General features: G+C 46.0%; 1 protein-coding gene across 1 annotated transcript in view; it reads right to left on the bottom strand.

The window, feature by feature from the left end:
* LOC144181119 (putative RNA-binding protein 46) overlaps positions 1–14,327 on the bottom strand; it is a 44,626-nt gene extending 30,299 nt beyond the window's left edge. Inside the window, exon 1 of the mRNA XM_077709433.1 lies at positions 14,180–14,327. The gene's annotated coding sequence lies outside the window, so the exon portion shown is untranslated. The remainder of the gene's footprint in view (positions 1–14,179) is intronic.
* Positions 14,328–18,275: the final 3,948 nt, after the last annotated feature.

Below are 18,275 nucleotides of genomic sequence, written 5' to 3'. Positions count from 1 at the left end.
CTTTGGTCTTGGTCTGAGGGCGTGGACTGGGGTGGTTGACTTGGTTGACTTGATTGGCTTGGAAGACTTTGGTTATTCTTATGACTAGTGCAGATCTGACAAGTAAAATTGACTGAGTATTCCTTTTCTGACTTGAGGTTGCTGCAGTTGTTCTTCTGACGCAGATGGCACCAGCTGTGGCAATTGCTGCATCTTACCGACTTAGTATGATTATAAACTTTTTTGACAAACAGGGCAGACGTAGATTAATGGTCCAGGGATTGGCCCAGGATTAGGATGGATTCCGGCTCTGATTAATAGTATACGGACCAGACAAGCTGGAGTATGTTGGTCCTCAGTTAGAAACACAAAAAACACAGAAGGTAGAAGCTTGACCCCCTTCCTTGTAGGAGAGGAGGGGTCTGGAGACTTTGCAGCTGCATAGCAGCTGGTGGTTGCATGCGAGGCAGGTGTTGAAGTTGTTGTAGTTCCTGCTCTCTTCTGACACGCTCTCCAATGGCAACCTGACAAGCTCTCCAATGACAACAATCGAAAATGGTTTGGAGTGGTTGTTGTCGTAGCTTAGCCGCAAGGCCCGCCCGGTATCAGCGCTTTTGCTTCCTTTCTCTTCGCCGTCTACGGCGTACTTTGGGTGGGCTGGATATCCACGGAGATCCCGGAGGTCTCCGGATGTTCTCGGAGATAACGAAAGTCAGTTTGTAGTAAGTCGTGAAATTGGGTATCTTGCCTTTCTTTCTGAAAGTGATTAGATCCTGGCGACTGTAGGATAACGAACGAACTGGAGAGCAATGAGCCGCTGCACCCGTGCGCGCCGCCATCTTGAACCTTATCAACTCTATGAGAAATCATTTATAACTTAGAGGGGAATTTAATGCTCACGACATTCAACTTTTAACATTTCACAAACAAGTTTAACGTTTTACAAACATCTATTTACATTAGTACTTATAGGCCCACTCTTTGGTGTGGCGCCTACTTCAATTTACATACTTTTAGTGCCCATTTCTAGTTCTCTGAACAGAAATTAGAGTAGATAATGTAAACTCTTGGAGTCATATATAACATTACACATTTGGATAAGTAAATAGTAGGAAGTGCATCCAGATTGTCCAGTTTGGGTCGAGTGCTTCTGCGTCCTTCTCTGGAGGTTGGTATTGTTCATTAGTCCTCATTCTCTCTCGTGTTGTCCCTGGGGATATTAGAGGAGTATGTTATTGCCCTACTACTCACCTTTGCCGTAAAGACGACTGTTCGCCTTTGCGATTTTTCGAGTCCCTTTAGAGCTTGAAGTTGGTAATGTCCGTCAGTCGTCCATTCCTCTCATGAAATCCCTAAGAATATCAAGAGAAAACATTACCGCCCACCTATTTACCAGCTTCGCAAAGACGACTGGTCGTCTTTGCGGCACTCCAAGTTCTTTAAGGAGTTTGAAGTTTTCCTTGGGCCATTTCCCTCTCGCGCCGACAGGAAACCCCCAGACTGAGGCGGTGCTTCCTCCCAGTTCTTGTGCGATGTCCGAGGCAAATGGCCTGTAGTACTTTATCTTCTCTTGTGCGGCCTCGGTGAGTATTGTTGGTCCAAATTCATAGCGAACTGCAACGTAAACTATAATGACCTCGATTCCTTTTACGCATACAAGATCGGGTACTTTTGACTTACCATCTGGACAGACCAGCCTGTATTCCCTATGGGTGGGCCATCCATACTTGCCTGCTTCGTCAGCCAGCAGGTTACAGATTTTGTGGTGCCTTTTGATTCCATTCTTTTAAACCAGTGGGCACGCACCTAAGATGTGAGAGGTTGTTTCCAGCCCTCTCTTACATCTCCTGCAGAAAGCCTCAGTCTTGTATCTCCCTCTCGCCAGGAATTCTCGAGTAGGGTAGACGGCAGCTCTTAATGCAAGCCCCTTCATGAAGTAACTTTCCCGAAATCCGGATTATTTCGGCTTGTTGATCCAGGCATTGCTGTACTTTTCATCTCTGAATAGTGCAGCACCCACCCCCTGGACCTTCAAGTTGCTCCGTCCTTCACTTTCCTCTTTTCTCCATTCGGGGTAGGTGACCTCTCCACCTGCTGAGCTGACAACCTTTCCATGGTTGTTGATGACTGGTAATTCTTCCAACTTGCCTCCGGCAGTTCTCCACATTTGCCTCCACTTCCTTCCTCTTATAGTTTGAACTGCCATGACTTCATCCACAGCGGCCGCCATCTTGCACATGCGCTTGACTCTTAAGATTGGGATGGCTTGCTAGGCGGGTGGTGGCCAGCCCTCCATCCCTCACTCGTGAGTACAATAGGCAGTTGCAAGTGGATGCATGTAGATGGAGCCATTCCTTGATCGTCTTCCTCGTGATGTCATCAATTTTCTTCAGCACATTACCTGTAACTTCTGCCAGGTCAGCTACGTACAATACTCTTGGTAACGCATACGTATTGAATATCTTGAGCTTTTGTGATGGTTTCAGGGGAGCGTTTGAGATGTTTTTCACCCATTCTTCCACCATTGGAATCACGTTGAGCATCGCGATTCCTCTCTCAGGTCCTACTTGGACCCCCAGATATTTCACTGTCTCTCCGGCGTCAATCGTGTGCATTTGGTTTCCTTTAGTCCTCCAGGGCTCACAGTTGTTGATTGTGCCCTTGTGGATAAGGAATCCATGGCACTTTCTCGCCTGCACTCTCATCCCTGTTAAATCACAAATGTTATCAAGTATTCGTAGATTTACCTGCATGTTGTCGCTGCTGTCACTCAGAATGACCAGGTCATCAGCGAGGGTGGTGATCTTTCTTCCTCCATACCCTAGGCCGGCTCCATTCCTCTCAAGGGTAAAGATAAGCGGGTCTACAGCCATGTTGAATAATATTGGTGAGACAGGGTCGCCCTGTTTAACTCCAATTTGCATGCTTATAGGTTGCGTTACTTTTTCCCCACATCTTACTACTGTGGTGCATCCCTCATAAGCGCTGCGCATCAGTTTTACTATCAATTTGTCGACTCTCCTTGCCTCTAGAGCCCCCAAGATATGCTCATGGGCTACTGTGTCAAAGGCCTTTTCAAAGTCGATAAAGACGGCTGCCAGCGACGACCCCTCGCGTCTGGCTCGCTAAACAGATTTTTGGAATATGACCAAGGTCTCAGCACAACCATTTGACTTGGCCAGGAAACCTTGCTGGCGTGGCCTATTTGGACAGGCTTTGACAAGCCTCATAGTGACTATTCGTCCAAATAGCCTTAACAGCTTGGAGCCTATTGTTACTGGTCTCCAGTCGGTTACCTCCTTGAGCTCCTCGGGGTCTTCAGATTTGGGGATGAGTTTTGTCCAGCAGCTCTTTACAGCTGCTGGGATGTTCCCTCCAATTAGCCAAGAATTATATATTTTAGCCAGTTTTAACACACGTGGGTTTTATGTATGCAGTGCCCTCTTATCCACACAGTCAGGTCCTGGAGCCGTCCCGTTTTTCATCTTGATTAGGTTGGTCCTTACTTCCTTGGGCATCAATTAATTCTGATGTCATCTCCATTCAGCCCGCTCTCTGCATTGTTGAGTGCAGTCCTTGACTCTCCTTCAGCTCTTTCCTGGTGGTCCATTGTCGTTCTTGCATTCGACACGGCACTTTCCATCTCATCTTCTACTCTTGTTGCTGTTTCAGTTCTCCTGGTTTCTCCTCTTCTGTTTCTCTTAATTCGCCATTTTGTTGTTTGTTCCCGAGTTTTGTCTCCTAACAGCATTGCCACTTCTTTATATGTTCCTCCACCTTCAGTCCTATTCCTCATCAAGTCCACCAATTTCTCACTCTCCCTTGCACTCCAGAGTTTAGACTTTCGCCCCCCTATGTCAGAAGTTCCCGCCTTGTTTATCTTCTCCTTGTTCCATATTGCTGGATGTTTATGACGTTTATGTTGCGACAATCATATTTTCGTTATAAACCTTTCACTACATTCTTCACAGCTGAATTCACCTCTCTCTTCATTTACTTCTTCATTTAGTCAGCATTTCGGTACATGATATGCTATGGCTGGTTCCAGCTCCCTCAATTGCATGTCGTTTTCCGTTATTTCCGGTACCCTGGTTTCCGCGTCGTCCTTCGTCAGGTCTTCTAGCATTTTCCACGGCTGTCTCTTTTCTTCGGTGATTCGCTGCGTAATTGTTTGTCGTCCAAAACATATATATATAATGATGATATTACAAGCAAATACGTATACAATAATGATAAACCTAACATTGCGTGCCATCCCCAATAATGGCAATTATATTACATTCATCCCTTGTCGAGTCATTACTTTTCTTAACTTCCTCGCCATGCTGTGTCACATTCAAGTCGGGCTTTCGAGAGTTTGAAATGCTCTCTGCCTCAAATCCTTCGAGCTGCTCTGCTGTCTCCCCATGCTCTTCTCCGGGCTTCATATAAGTAGGAGTTTGCTTTTTCGCTTCCAATCTGTTGGAATTCATAATATCGTCAGTCATGATGGTGAAGCCTTTGCTAGGCTGTATGCCAAAGGGGCTATTAGCATCGTGACCGGACGTTTGGTCGCCAGTCTTTTGGTCCCCGTTGGTCGCCAGTCAAATGGTGACAGAAAGTTTACTGTTGAAAACAGCTCTCAAAATTATAATCACAAGAGTGAAATATCTATATCTACTGTTGATTCATGAGTTTCATATCTAAGTACTGTTTAACATCTAAGTACTGTTGAAACCAGCTCTGAAAATTATATTCATGAGAGTTTAATATCTAAATATTCCCCCAGTTTGGGAAAACTGGAGGACCCCCGGCACTGCTCCATACTCTCCCGTCATCACCTATGACGGGCAGAGTGTCCGGACAGTAACCGGCCGTGCCCACTTAACGGTCTTTTCGTCCACTGATCCGTGAATTCGGCCTTTTTACAGGCGCGCCTGACCTGTATAAAGGGTTTGGCTGTCTCAAGGCGCATCATGGATAGCCCTCCGTCCATCGCTCGTGAGTGGAATAATCCATCGCACGTGGACAATGGTGGATCAGCTAGATCAGGGGTGGCCAACCAGTCAGAGACCAAGAGCCACATTTTTTACTGTGTTACTACAAAGAGCCACATCACACACATACCTTTGCTCAGCCAGATTTATTGTAAATGTCACACACCAGCATAGTAATGACATAAATTGACTCCTACAGTACTAACAGCACAGGCCAGTCATTATCAACAATGAACATTGTGTGCACTGTCTCACACAGACAAACTCTCATTTCAACCAAGTCCACATAGCGTTTTTCTTTTACTGTGCATGTTACTTAGTGGGACAAGGCATTCCTTGCCTTGAACAATCCTCTTCAAATCTGGCTTGTATTCCGTTGTTGCCACTCGAAGCAATTCTTTCACATGGGTGTCAGTCAGAACAGATCGATGCTTTGATTTCACGTGTTTCAGGGTAGAAAATACAGACTCGCAGACGTATGTTGACCCAAACATTGACAGTATCTTAAGCGCAGCCCGTTTAACATTGGGGTATTTTTCCATTGGCACACTTTTCCAGAACTCAATGGTCCATTCTCTTAAGGCAGGTTTCAGTTGATCCTCCTCACAAAGATTGATAATCTCCAACTCAGCTGCAGCCTCGTCTGTGACCAGCAGGGCTTTCAGACAGTCCGTCTCAGCATTAAATGGGTCGACGAGAAACGTAATCTGTGGCCTTTTCAGTTGTAGATCACGGAACCGGGTCACAAAGCTTTTGTGCTGGTTTTCAACCAGTGTTGCATATCTGGCTCTTTGCTTATTCAAGTCGGCGCTAGTGGCTTTTAGCAGAGTGGGGAAATGTGTTAAATCTCCCTTTTGAATATGCGCCGTGAACAGCTTCAGTTTATTTACAAACGCAAACACACTTTGAACCAGGTCAGGCAGCATTTTTAACTTACCCTGCAAGGTCAGGTTCAGTCTGTCCAAGTGACACATCATGTCGACCAAAAAGGCCAGATCCATAATCCACTCGAGGTCCGAGAGCTCGGGATAGTCCTTGTCCTTCTCTTCCATGAACAGTTTCACGGCATCCAAGAGCTCAAAGAAGCGAGAGAGTACCTGGCCTTTTGATAGCCACCTCACAGTGCAGTGCAGCGGCAAGTCACTTGGAAGCCCTTGGTCCAGTGCAGCGATGAGATTCTTGAATTGCTGGTGGTTAAGCGCATGTGTGCGGATGTAGTTGACAATTTCCATCACCGGCTTCATGACGTTGTCTAAATTCAATGATTTAGACACGAGTTGCTCCCTGTGGATGATGCAGTGGAAATTCCAAAACCCGGCAAATGTTTGGTCAGCTTGGCACAGCCCCACCAGCCCGTTAACAGATCCGATCATGGCTGGCGCTCCATCCGTCGCTATTGCAGTTAGTTTTGCTATTGGCAGATTTGCTTTCGCAAATGCAGCCATCATTGTTTCTTTCACGTCTATGCCACGTGTTCTTTCTTTTAATGGCACAATATCAAGGAGTTCTTCTTTGATCAAACAATCGTTTGACACAGACCGTGCAAATATTGCTAACTGAGGCTTGTCTTGTATGTCACAACTCTCATCCAATGCGACACTAAAATACTCAGATGCTTGTAGGTCAGAGTGCAACTGTGATTCAATAGACGTGTTAATGTCTGATATTCTGTGTTCAACAGTGTGGCGGGACAGTTGGACGTCTGATACCATTCGTTTGAGTTTGTCGTTTTCAGGAGACAAGATTTCAACAACGTCACCGAGGCATTTTTTAATGAACTCCCCTTCATTGTATGGCTTTTTGGCCTGTGCAATGTTCCAAGCCAGTTGATACGGTGCAAGCGTTACCGTCTCTGAGTGCTGCGTAAATTTTTGCAAAATCTGTCTGCTTTTCTGCCTGATTTTTCAAAGTGGCCAACTTGTGCTTGCGAAGTTCAGTCCCTTTTGGAAATTTCGTGGCGATGAGAGCATGGAGTGAGCTGAAGTGGCACTGAAGATTTGAAGCTTTGAAATGCGCTAATGACGCCTGGCATATAAGGCAGAATGGCTTGCCATTACGTTCAACAAAAAAATATAAACTCTCCCACTCTGTTAAAAACGTCCTGTGTTCATCTTCATATTTTTCGTTTTGCTGTGCATTTTTCCCTTCCATTTTGAGAGCGAGCTTGACACAAATTGTTTACTCAAATGACCTTGCTCCTACTGGGAAACTTTGAGGTATTTTCATCCCAAGCAGATGCGCATTTGACGAAAATACCGTATTGAACTCAAGCGAAGCGCACACGCAAATAAAAATAAAACACAAATACAAACTTTGATATGGACGTAAGAGCCGCATGAAACCGGGCAAAGAGCCGCATGCGGCTCCCGAGCCGCGGGTTGGCCACCCCTGAGCTAGATGATAGGGCTATTCTTTCACAGCCTTTCTCACGTTAATGTCAATCAGGGCTAATATTGTTACTGGTACCCTGCCTAGTTCTGCCCGGTAGATGATCCTAGGGATGGCCAAAGCGTTCAACACCCTCGTACGTTGTGAGGGTTTAAGGGGGGCTTGGGAGATGCCCATCAACCAAGATTCCCCCAATGGCATCAATTCTGGGGTGGTAATTCCATGTCGCGGCCCAATCTGCACCCCTAGCTACTGCACCGTGTCCCCCACGTCAATCATCCGGACAGGACATCTGTTGATCTCCCAGGGTTCACAGCTGTTAACCACTCCCAGGTGCATTTGCAAACCGTGATACCTACGGGGCCCGACACGCATCCCCGTAAGTTGGCAGAACCTTACCAGAACCCGTATGTTCCCCTCCATAGCCTCCCAGGAAGAACTAACCAGGACAAGATCAGCAAACGCCAGTGTGGCGATGTCCAATCCCGTGTTATGATCTTTGTTAGGGCCCCAAAGCAGGCGAGGAAATATACGTCGTACTTTTGAGAGAACCTTTATTTGGTATTCGCTTGGTCTGCAACAATGGCGGTATCTGTTTCGGTGGCGTAGTCTTGGAACTTGTATCCTTGATCCGTAGTCCTGTCCGTAGTCTGGTTTGTATACTTGGTCCGTAGTCCTTTACGTTCTTGGGTCAATGGGCTTGGCGTGGTCCTTTCCGTTCTTGGGTCAACGGGCTTGGCGTGGTCCTTTTCCGTTCTTGGGTCAATGGGCTTGTCGTGGTCGAATTCCTGGGTACAAAAAAGTCGTTGATCTAAACATGAACAATAGGGTATACGAGAAAGTACTTCTCAGCAAGCTGACAAGACGATCCGGCACATGGTCAAGTTTCTGGTGGCCTTATATCCTGGTTGATTGTCGATGGCCTCCACCTGGCGCCACTTCGCTCGTTAGGGGCTGGGCTTGTGATTGGTTGACTGGAACATCCAGCCACCAGTCTAGTCAGAGGCCTGACAGTACCTCCCCCTCGTAGCGGGCCACATGGCCACTTGGCCCGCTACGAGGGGCCCCCGGGTGGTCACGGGGAAGTCCTTTATGAGTTCCCGGCAAAGGATGTGGCGGGCAGGCACCCAGCTCCGCTCCTCGGGACCGTAACCCTTCCAGTCTACCAGGTAGTGCAAGCCACGGCCCCGGCTCGTTTCTGGCCGGCGCGGACGCCCGTCAGACCTGCCACTGCCTCGTCTCGTTTCTGGCCGGCACGGACGCCCGCCAGACCGACTACTGCCTCGTCTTGTTTCAGGCTGACATGGATGCCCGCCAGATCGACCTCTCCTTCGTCTGTTCAGGGGTTGGTGTGGACGACCCCCGGACAATGCTAGGTCTCCAACCTGCCCTCCCTGCTTGTTCTTGTTTCTCATGTTAAAATTGACCTTGGGACGTCTAGGATCCGTCCCTTAGAGGGGAGGTACTGTCAGGAGTGGCTCGGTTCCCCCTCCTGGCATGATGTCATGATTGTTACCAGCCGTTGCAATTAGGTGATTATGTTTTCCTGGCTTTTTAAGCATTATGCGTTTTGTTGATCGTCGTTGGATCCCCCGATCGCGTCGCGCTACGCGACGGGATCGTAACATCCCGCCCGATTAAGCCCAGTTCCGTTTTCCTCCAATGTGTGGATAAAGGGATCCACAGCAAGGTTGTACAGCAGGGGCGACATGGGTTAGCCCTGCTTGACACCCACCTTCATTTCTATGGGCTGGGTATAGGCGCTACCACAGCTCACCCTAGTCGAGCAGGTCACGTACGAGTTTCTGATTAACTCGATTACGTGGTTATCAACGCCTTTGGCGGCCAGGGCACATAGGATATGCTCATGGGCAATAGTGTCGAATGCCTTCTCGAAATTGACAAACAACTGCCAGCATGGCCCCTCCTCATTGCGCACGCTCACCGATGTGGTGGAACATCGCCAAGTTTTCAGCGCAACCGTGCACGGAGGCGAGGAACCCACGTTGTCGGGGGCTCGTGGGACAGGTGCTCGACAGCCTCATCGCCACGATGTGCCCAAACAATCTCAGCACCACCTATCCGATTGTTACCAGACATCAGCCGGCAACATCCTCGAGGTCCCAGGCATCGGTGGATTTGGGTACCAGTTGAGTCCAACAACCCTTAAATGCATTGGGGATGACACCATGGATCATCCATGTTGTGTAAAGCCTCGCCAGTTGAACACCTCGGAGATCCCAGTCATTTAAGTCATTTTTAGTTGCCTGATCCAGGGCAGACCCTTCCCCAAGTCCACCCGGTGCCGTATTTGTCTTGCCAGGGCGGCAAGCCTCGTCCATTGGGTTCTTATTCATTTGGTTGCGCTGTCCTGTTGTACTTATTGTCGTACTCGTCTGGAGGGAGGGGGCAAGGGGATCCCCATCGTACACGTCAAGATGGAGGGCTGAGGGGATCTATGTCAGCGAGGCACTACACGTGTCTACGATGTATCTCTTATCACTTGGAAGGACATTCCTTGTTAGGGATTGCTTTACACACCCACAACTGATTTAATGAGCCATTCACAGTTTCACTGTAAAGTCAGTGTACACTTAGACTTAATCTTTGAGACAAGCATATGCTACCGATAGGATCAGACACATTATGACAATGTGATACGCTAGCTGCTAGCACAGTGATAATTTTACAATTGGCACACTGCGAGTCCCAGGGATTCGCTTGTCTGAAAACTGTGCGTCCCAGGAAACTTGTCACGAGTCCCAACATACTACGGATGCAAATAAAACATAAACAACGATATATAAACATTCAGATTTAATTTATTTATTATATGGTTTAGGGTTAGGGTTTATTTATCATTGTACTAGTCTTTCAGCTCGTAGATCCTCCTCTCTTTGCAGCCAAAAGTCTTTTGAAATGTGCGTATTTTTCCTTGCTTCCCCCGTTTTGCTTCATGATCATCGATCGAATCTTCTGCAGTTCTTTTCTTAGTAGTTGTATTTTTAACTGCGAAATAACTATCCAGACTGTTTTGCTTTTTCTGAAACATTTTTTATCTTTCTTACACTATTACGAAACTCTTGCTATCGCTTTCTCTCCTTCGTCTGCTAGTGTCTGCTAGTCTCGCGAGAATTATTTCGCAAAGATTATGTGGAATAAATTGGTTTGCTATCGGATATATGTGTTTTGGTTTTTTTTTTTTGATAAAAATTTCTTTGCGTCCGAAAAAAGCACATTACTTGAAATTGTGCGTCTGGAAGAAAAGCTGTGCGTATCAGACGCAGGACGCAGAGGTAACGAGAACACTGCTAGCATGACCTTTTTTTTAACTGTAGCTGGACTTTGTTTGTCCTCTGGTTGATGTAATGTACAGTGTATTAGTAATAATAGGAGCTCAAACATTTCTATATTCACCTTGTGTATCCGGCAAATTCTTTAACTCTGGTACCATTTCAAAGTGTTAGCATTAGCACGGCAGGCAACCCCAAATCCTTCAGGACGCGAATTTCAAACAATTGCTGTATTCCCTTGAAAATATGAGCAGGAAAAAAGTGGCCATCGAGGTATTTAGTGAACATGTTTACTTTATAAGAATTCAATGTACATTGTCTACTAAATTTTTTGTGTATCTATACTGTGTCTCCAACTTCTGCTGTTGCTGATGCATGTTGGTGACTTTTGACATAAACAGCAATAAATGAGAGAGCTACACTCTCTATGACAAGTTTCCCGCTTGCGCCCCCAAGCTTTTTTCCCACTTTTCACATACGCTCCCCGTTTTTGTCTTTAAGATATTGATGCAATCATCTCATCTGCCTTGATTAAAATAAAAAGTTCACCTGTGACGTTGGTGTCAAAACTTGTAAATGCAAAAACAAGTTCCCCTTCACTTAGCGTCAAAATAAATCCTATTACCACTTTAATCTTGTCCTTTTGAAATGTTTTTCTTGTAAAAATGATTTAATCTCCTGTTCTCTCGGGAAAAGTAGTTTTGCATAAATAGACATTATGTTACGTTTCTGGGTAATGGCCCCAAAGCAGGCGAGATATATAGTCGAGTTCTTAGTGCACCTTTATTTGGAATATGCTTTGTCAGCAACAAGGGAGTAGTTTAAGCAACGTAGACTTGGGGTAGTATTCCTGAGCGTATTTCAGTCCGTGTCCTGGTAACTGGCCTGGCGGGTCCTTCTCCTTTCTTGGTCAGTATCTTGGCGTCGTCCTTCTCCTTTCCTGGTCAATATCTTTGGGTCGTCCTTCTCCTTTCCTGGTCACTATCTTGGCTTCGTCCTTCTCCTTTCCTGGACACTTGCTTGGCGTGGTCGAATTCCTGGGCATACAAAAGTCATAAAAATTAAACATGGAACAATGGTCTTTTACGTGAAGGTACTTCAGCGTGCTGAAATGACGATCCGGCAACTGGTTCAGTCTCTGGTGGCCTTATAACTTGGCAGACCGTTGATGGCCTCCACCTGGCGCCACTCTGCTCGTTGGGGCTGGGCCTGTGATTGGTCGAACTGGAACACCCAGCCACCAGTCTCGTCGGAGGCCTGACACATTACATCGCCGACGCCAAACCAAACAACTTCCTCTTCATGTAGCGTCAAAATAAATCATTTCCACTTTATATTATTCAGAGAGAACAAAAAAGTAAAACGATAGAATTAATCTCTTTATTACAGCAAAAGTAGACATAGACCTTGAATTTCCTAAAATGAGGCGGAAAGTATTTTGGGGTGGATGTGAACGTTGACTTACTTTGGCACGCTGAGATTTTTCTTCAAGGGGTGCTTGGAAATCCCGGTGGCAGCGGTCCACCCACTCCCAGGGCACCGAAAACCTGACTCCCGAGGCAAGTGTCATAGTATTTTCTATCCGTTCTCTAAATTTAGATTCATTGGCTGCTATATATTTATTTTGATTGTGATTTTTATTTCTGACAGATAGTATCTTTTTGTACTCAACCATGTGAACAGTCAGACTCCTTTCCCCCCTACCCACGCAGTTCCCCATCTACTTATTGACATCCAACTCTCTGAGGTAATTGTGTATCCACACACACACCGAAGATATTCTTCTCCGCTGGTGAAAATAACGCGTCGCTTTTTCTCAGGTGGGAGTGACATCCGAAAATGTGCCTCAGCCCTCCTCATATAATTCTCAAACAGACCTCGGTGGCGAATACCACTCGACCACTTTACAATATGGAACCCAGCCCTGTTCTGAGCCGGCTTTGAATGCACTGTTCCCCCCCAACAACTCTTTTCTTCCGCCATGCCAATTTTTTTTTTTTTTTACACCCTATGTTGCAATTTCAGCTCCCAAACGCCCGCAACCGCCAGCGTCATCACATACACTGCTTGCACAGTGGCGGGTATGCCAGAATCTTCCAGCCGCCCTCACGCGGGGGTCACCTATGCCCAACCTTAGTCCCACTCTCTTGGCTATTTGTCATTTGGTGCAGTTCAGCCGCCTGAAAACGCACCGCACTGCTTTGCGGTTCCCCAAGTTTCCAGCGCATAAGAGAGAGGGAAAGGAGAAGAGAGGTGGGGTGAGAACGTCAGGTCCACCTGTGGATCTGTCTCACGCCATGCCCGCCGCCCCCACTAGCTGCCTGGGTAAGCTGCTCTCCGCTCGTCCCCCTGAGTGTATGTTCTCATTTTTGAAAGTCATCTTGTCGGGGGAACAAACATGACTTGTGCTGCTTTTTGCCTTCAGGGAAACGAATCACCAGCGTTTTTCTAAAGCACTGGCATGACGGTCAAAGGTCAGAGGTCAACATCTTCCAGAACCACGGTGAGCACGCCTTTGATTTCAATGTGAAAGATGATTTACAAGTGTTTGAAGGGATGAACACGGCCACAGAATTGACTCCGCACTGCCATTGACATTGCTAGACGTCAATTATGATCAGGGAGGGCTGAATTGAAAGCTAATCTATTAACAAAGTAACACTTAACGAGTTATTAAATGTTACTAAAATGTGTAAAATAGTACTAAAATTAGACGGATTTAAATGAACTTGGATTACGACGCAGACAGAAAAATAAGTTTAATCTAACCTTACACTAAACTTAATTCAAATTTTGTATTGAAGTATGATACCTTCTCCCGGCTTAGCCATTTGCACTGCCTCCACCCTGACTTTCACTATCGATCGGGCTATTTGCTTTTATATTCCCTTCAAAATATTTTGAAAATGATGCACACATGTCCTCACAACAGCACAACCACTTGCCAACGAGAAGTGTTATATACTCCTACTAGCGATTGCTCCCCCATTCTTGCTGAGTGACGAGGGAAAAAAACCTGAAAAAAATGCAACACTCTGCCCAGTGCTCACAGATATCTGTTATACACGGAAAATGAGGATTCAAAGACTGCGCTAAAATCATAAACAGCCTCTCACATCTTGGCTACCTGGATTTCTCGTAGCTCGAAATTTGTCTCGTATCTAGATGTAATTTTTTGCTCAATTTTACTCGTATGTCGGGGTGCTCGTTTGTCGAGTAGTATAACATTATAAGGCTGTTGTATAAAAATGAGTATGCGTGCTTCGGTGTCTAATTTTTGCTCGCTCTGCGGCATGCTTCATCGCAAGTGCAGAAAGAGGATTGGTTGGTGTGGAGCGCAACCGGTATTGCACACTCGGAGGTCAGGCTAGGGCAGTGATTTTCAAACTTTTTTGGCCACCGCCCCCTTCACCGCCGGGCCAAAATGCCAACGCCCCCCTCTTTACCCCTTTCCAACGAACGAAGCTTAAATAAATAGAAGACAGGCGCCTCAGATATTATTCGCTAATTTCGTTTCTTTTAATAGACCAATGCGCAGTTCACCTCGAATCATAAAAATTGATAGCTGATGCATTAAGCCGGTCGCTGTGCGCATACGTCTGTGGTTAAGCGTTGCCGGCGCGCTATTGTGTGCTCCTCTGCGGCTGACTGGATGGTTTCCCCAGTCGCCTGCATCGACGATAAACTCGCGACAATTAGTGATATACGGTATATGCGCGCTGCTCGTGAGCGCTCGAGCAGACAACGTTTCTTGTTTCAATAAAGCTTGTTTTTTGTCGACTTTTTATTACAGACAATCAATTTTTCCGGTCTTTCTACAAACACCAACGTCACATTTTACTGTAATTGCTCCATCGCCCCCTTCACTATTTCAACGCCCCCATTCGCCTGTTTATTCGTCAGCGCCCCCCTGAAAGTTCACACCACCCCCCGAGGGGCGGTACCGCCCACTTTGAAAACCACTGGGCTAGGGTCACAGTCCAAGCGCCAAAGGCTCAGCGGTGTCTTCCCTAATCACTGAAGATGGCGGCTACACGAGCACAGCACCTCTCACCCCCGAGACTGAAAAACTGTCCCCTGTCCATTTTCATGGCACTAACAGAAACATCTCAACAGGTATGTTGTTAGGGATTGATTGGCTTTGTGGTATTTTTTCCTTCCCTGTGTGACCTGTCTTTGTTTCTCCAGATATGGACCAAACATCGCCACAAGAAAATCCTCTAACCCAGTGATTTTCAAACTTTTTTGGCCACCGCCCCCTTCACCGCCGGGCCAAAATGCCAACGCCCCCCTCTTTACCCCTTTCCAACGAACGCTAGAACGACTATATTGCTAAATGTCACAAGAATTGGTTGATTCTTCAATCACAAACAGTTTGAAGACTAAAAAAAAACAATTTTAATAAACAAAAATGGTTAATTTCGTTTCTTTTAATAGACCAATGCGCAGTTCACCTCGAATCATAAAAATTGATAGCTGATGCATTAAGCCGGTCGCTGTGCGCATACGTCTGTGGTTAAGCGTTGCCGGCGCGCTATTGTGTGCTCCTCTGCGGCTGACTGGATGGTGGTGGTTTCCCCAGTCGCCTGCATCGACGATAAACTCGCGACAATTAGTGATATACGGTATATGCGCGCTGCTCGTGAGCGCTCGAGCAGACAACGTTTCTTGTTTCAATAAAGCTTGTTTTTTGTCAACTTTTTATTACAGACAATCAATTTTTCCGGTCTTTCTACAAACACCAACGTCACATTTTACTGTAATTGCTCCATCGCCCCCTTCACTATTTCAACGCCCCCATTCGCCTGTTTATTCGTCAGCGCCCCCCTGAAAGTTCACACCACCCCCCGAGGGGCGGTACCGCCCACTTTGAAAACCACTGGGCTAGGGTCACAGTCCAAGCGCCAAAGGCTCAGCGGTGTCTTCCCTAATCACTGAAGATGGCGGCTACACGAGCACAGCACCTCTCACCCCCGAGACTGAAAAACTGTCCCCTGTCCATTTTCATGGCACTAACAGAAACATCTCAACAGGTATGTTGTTAGGGATTGATTGGCTTTGTGGTATTTTTTCCTTCCCTGTGTGACCTGTCTTTGTTTCTCCAGATATGGACCAAACATCGCCACAAGAAAATCCTCTAACCCAGTGATTTTCAAACTTTTTTGGCCACCGCCCCCTTCACCGCCGGGCCAAAATGCCAACGCCCCCCTCTTTACCCCTTTCCAACGAACGCTAGAACGACTATATTGCTAAATGTCACAAGAATTGGTTGATTCTTCAATCACAAACAGTTTGAAGACTAAAAAAAACAATTTTAATAAACAAAAATGGTTAATTTCGTTTCTTTTAATAGACCAATGCGCAGTTCACCTCGAATCATAAAAATTGATAGCTGATGCATTAAGCCGGTCGCTGTGCGCATACGTCTGTGGTTAAGCGTTGCCGGCGCGCTATTGTGTGCTCCTCTGCGGCTGACTGGATGGTGGTGGTTTCCCCAGTCGCCTGCATCGACGATAAACTCGCGACAATTAGTGATATACGGTATATGCGCGCTGCTCGTGAGCGCTCGAGCAGACAACGTTTCTTGTTTCAATAAAGCTTGTTTTTTGTCGACTTTTTATTACAGACAATCAATTTTTCCGGTCTTTCTACAAACACCAACGTCACATTTTACTGTAATTGCTCCATCGCCCCCTTCACTATTTCAACGCCCCCATTCGCCTGTTTATTCGTCAGCGCCCCCCTGAAAGTTCACACCACCCCCCGAGGGGCGGTACCGCCCACTTTGAAAACCACTGTAATAGACCAATGCGCAGTTCACCTCGAATCATAAAAATTGATAGCTGATGCATTAAGCCGGTCGCTGTGCGCATACGTCTGTGGTTAAGCGTTGCCGGCGCGCTATTGTGTGCTCCTCTGCGGCTGACTGGATGGTGGTGGTTTCTCCAGTCGCCTGCATCGACGATAAACTCGCGACAATTAGTGATATACGGTATATGCGCGCTGGTCGTGAGCGCTCGAGCAGACAACGTTTCTTGTTTCAATAAAGCTTGTTTTTTGTCGACTTTTTATTACAGACAATCAATTTTTCCGGTCTTTCTACAAACACCAACGTCACATTTTACTGTAATTGCTCCATCGCCCCCCTCACTATTTCAACGCCCCCCATTCGCCTGTTTATTCGTCAGCGCCCCCCTGAAAGTTCACACCACCCCCCGAGGGGCGGTACTGCCCACTTTGAAAACCACTGCTCTAACCCTCAGTTGCCATATTCGGGCCCTTTCGGGTATGGAATGATAGAATCCAGCAGGGTATGGACATACACTGCAAATGTGTTCCACAGAGAGCAGGCTTAGTTAAAATGGCACACTGGTGCCATTACAATGCTACGCATTTTAGTGAATTCATTTTGAAGTTGTTTTCTTGAATTGAATGCTTTGATTGTCATTATACAAGTATAGTGAGATTTAAAGCTTTCACCACTTAGTGTACAAATAACAACAAACAGACAAATGAATTGTCAATAAAGATGTAGTCCAAGTGTGGTCAGCAGAGCAAGTACAATTATCAATGATCAACTACAAGGGCAGTCTCTTGGAGGTCTAGCACGATATCAATCGTCACCGCGGGAAGGAAAACCATCAACTGTGTTGCATGTTTTGGGATGCAGTTACCTTCACTGTTCAACTGATAAATGGCTGCTTTCCTGGTAGATGTGTCATTTTTGACGTCCGGCGACCAATGTGTCTGCCACAGCACTCGACAATGGCGACAAAGACGACTTCAGCTGGTCTCCACTTCCTCACTCAACCTTTGAATCATCATAGCTTGTGCTATAGGCGGGGAAATTCACTATATATTTGTGTATTTATAAACTTCACTGCACCATGTGCTTTTGGACATTTAAAAAAGTATCTTGCCGGCTGGACTTTACGATTCATGTTTGTGTCAGTCTGCGTTGCGGTAGGATTTATTCTGTAATACTATTATTATGTGTGCATTTAATCATTTTTGTATGGAAGCTTCGTCAATTTGTCTGAAGAGCACTCGGGATCGTAGCAAGTCACCGAGTCCTACTTCCAAGGACTGTTTACTGGACTTCTACCCAAAGAATGCAGACCTGGAAGGAGGCTTAAGAAGATGCTTATCCACCATGATGGCTATCCAAGCAACCTTTGTGATTACTCGCTTATTGTCGTAAATGACCGCACGGGAAAATTATTTGTGTTGGAGACGATGTCGGATTGTATTCTCACTTGCAAGTAGATCATCAGAGATGCAAATTTAATTAAATGTCAATAATTCAATCAGATATCTGCTTGCATTGTTTTATTAATATATATTGAAGTGTAATTATTGATGAACCTAACAGTTACCCATGTTGAGTTGATTGCTCTGAATAACCTGATATTAGTGTTCTTATTTTTGCCTGAAGGATTTTGGGAGGCAAGTGACAAAAACACGGATAAGACTTAATTGAAACTTCAATGGGAGATTCTCTTTATATTCATAAGGGAAAAGACAACTCGTAGAACTAACTCCAGTTTTAAAAACTTGCTCTCTCTTGCAGCCCAAAGTTCATTTGAATTTTATTAATAGCCTTATAATTAACTTGATTTTGTAGTGGGGTTTTGAGATC

The sequence above is a fragment of the Stigmatopora nigra genome, chromosome 23 (genome assembly GCF_051989575.1).
Source record: "Stigmatopora nigra isolate UIUO_SnigA chromosome 23, RoL_Snig_1.1, whole genome shotgun sequence".
In the NCBI taxonomy this organism is placed as follows: domain Eukaryota; kingdom Metazoa; phylum Chordata; class Actinopteri; order Syngnathiformes; family Syngnathidae; genus Stigmatopora; species Stigmatopora nigra.
Note: the sequence above shows the minus strand (reverse complement) of the source record. Positions and strands in the feature narration are given on the sequence as shown.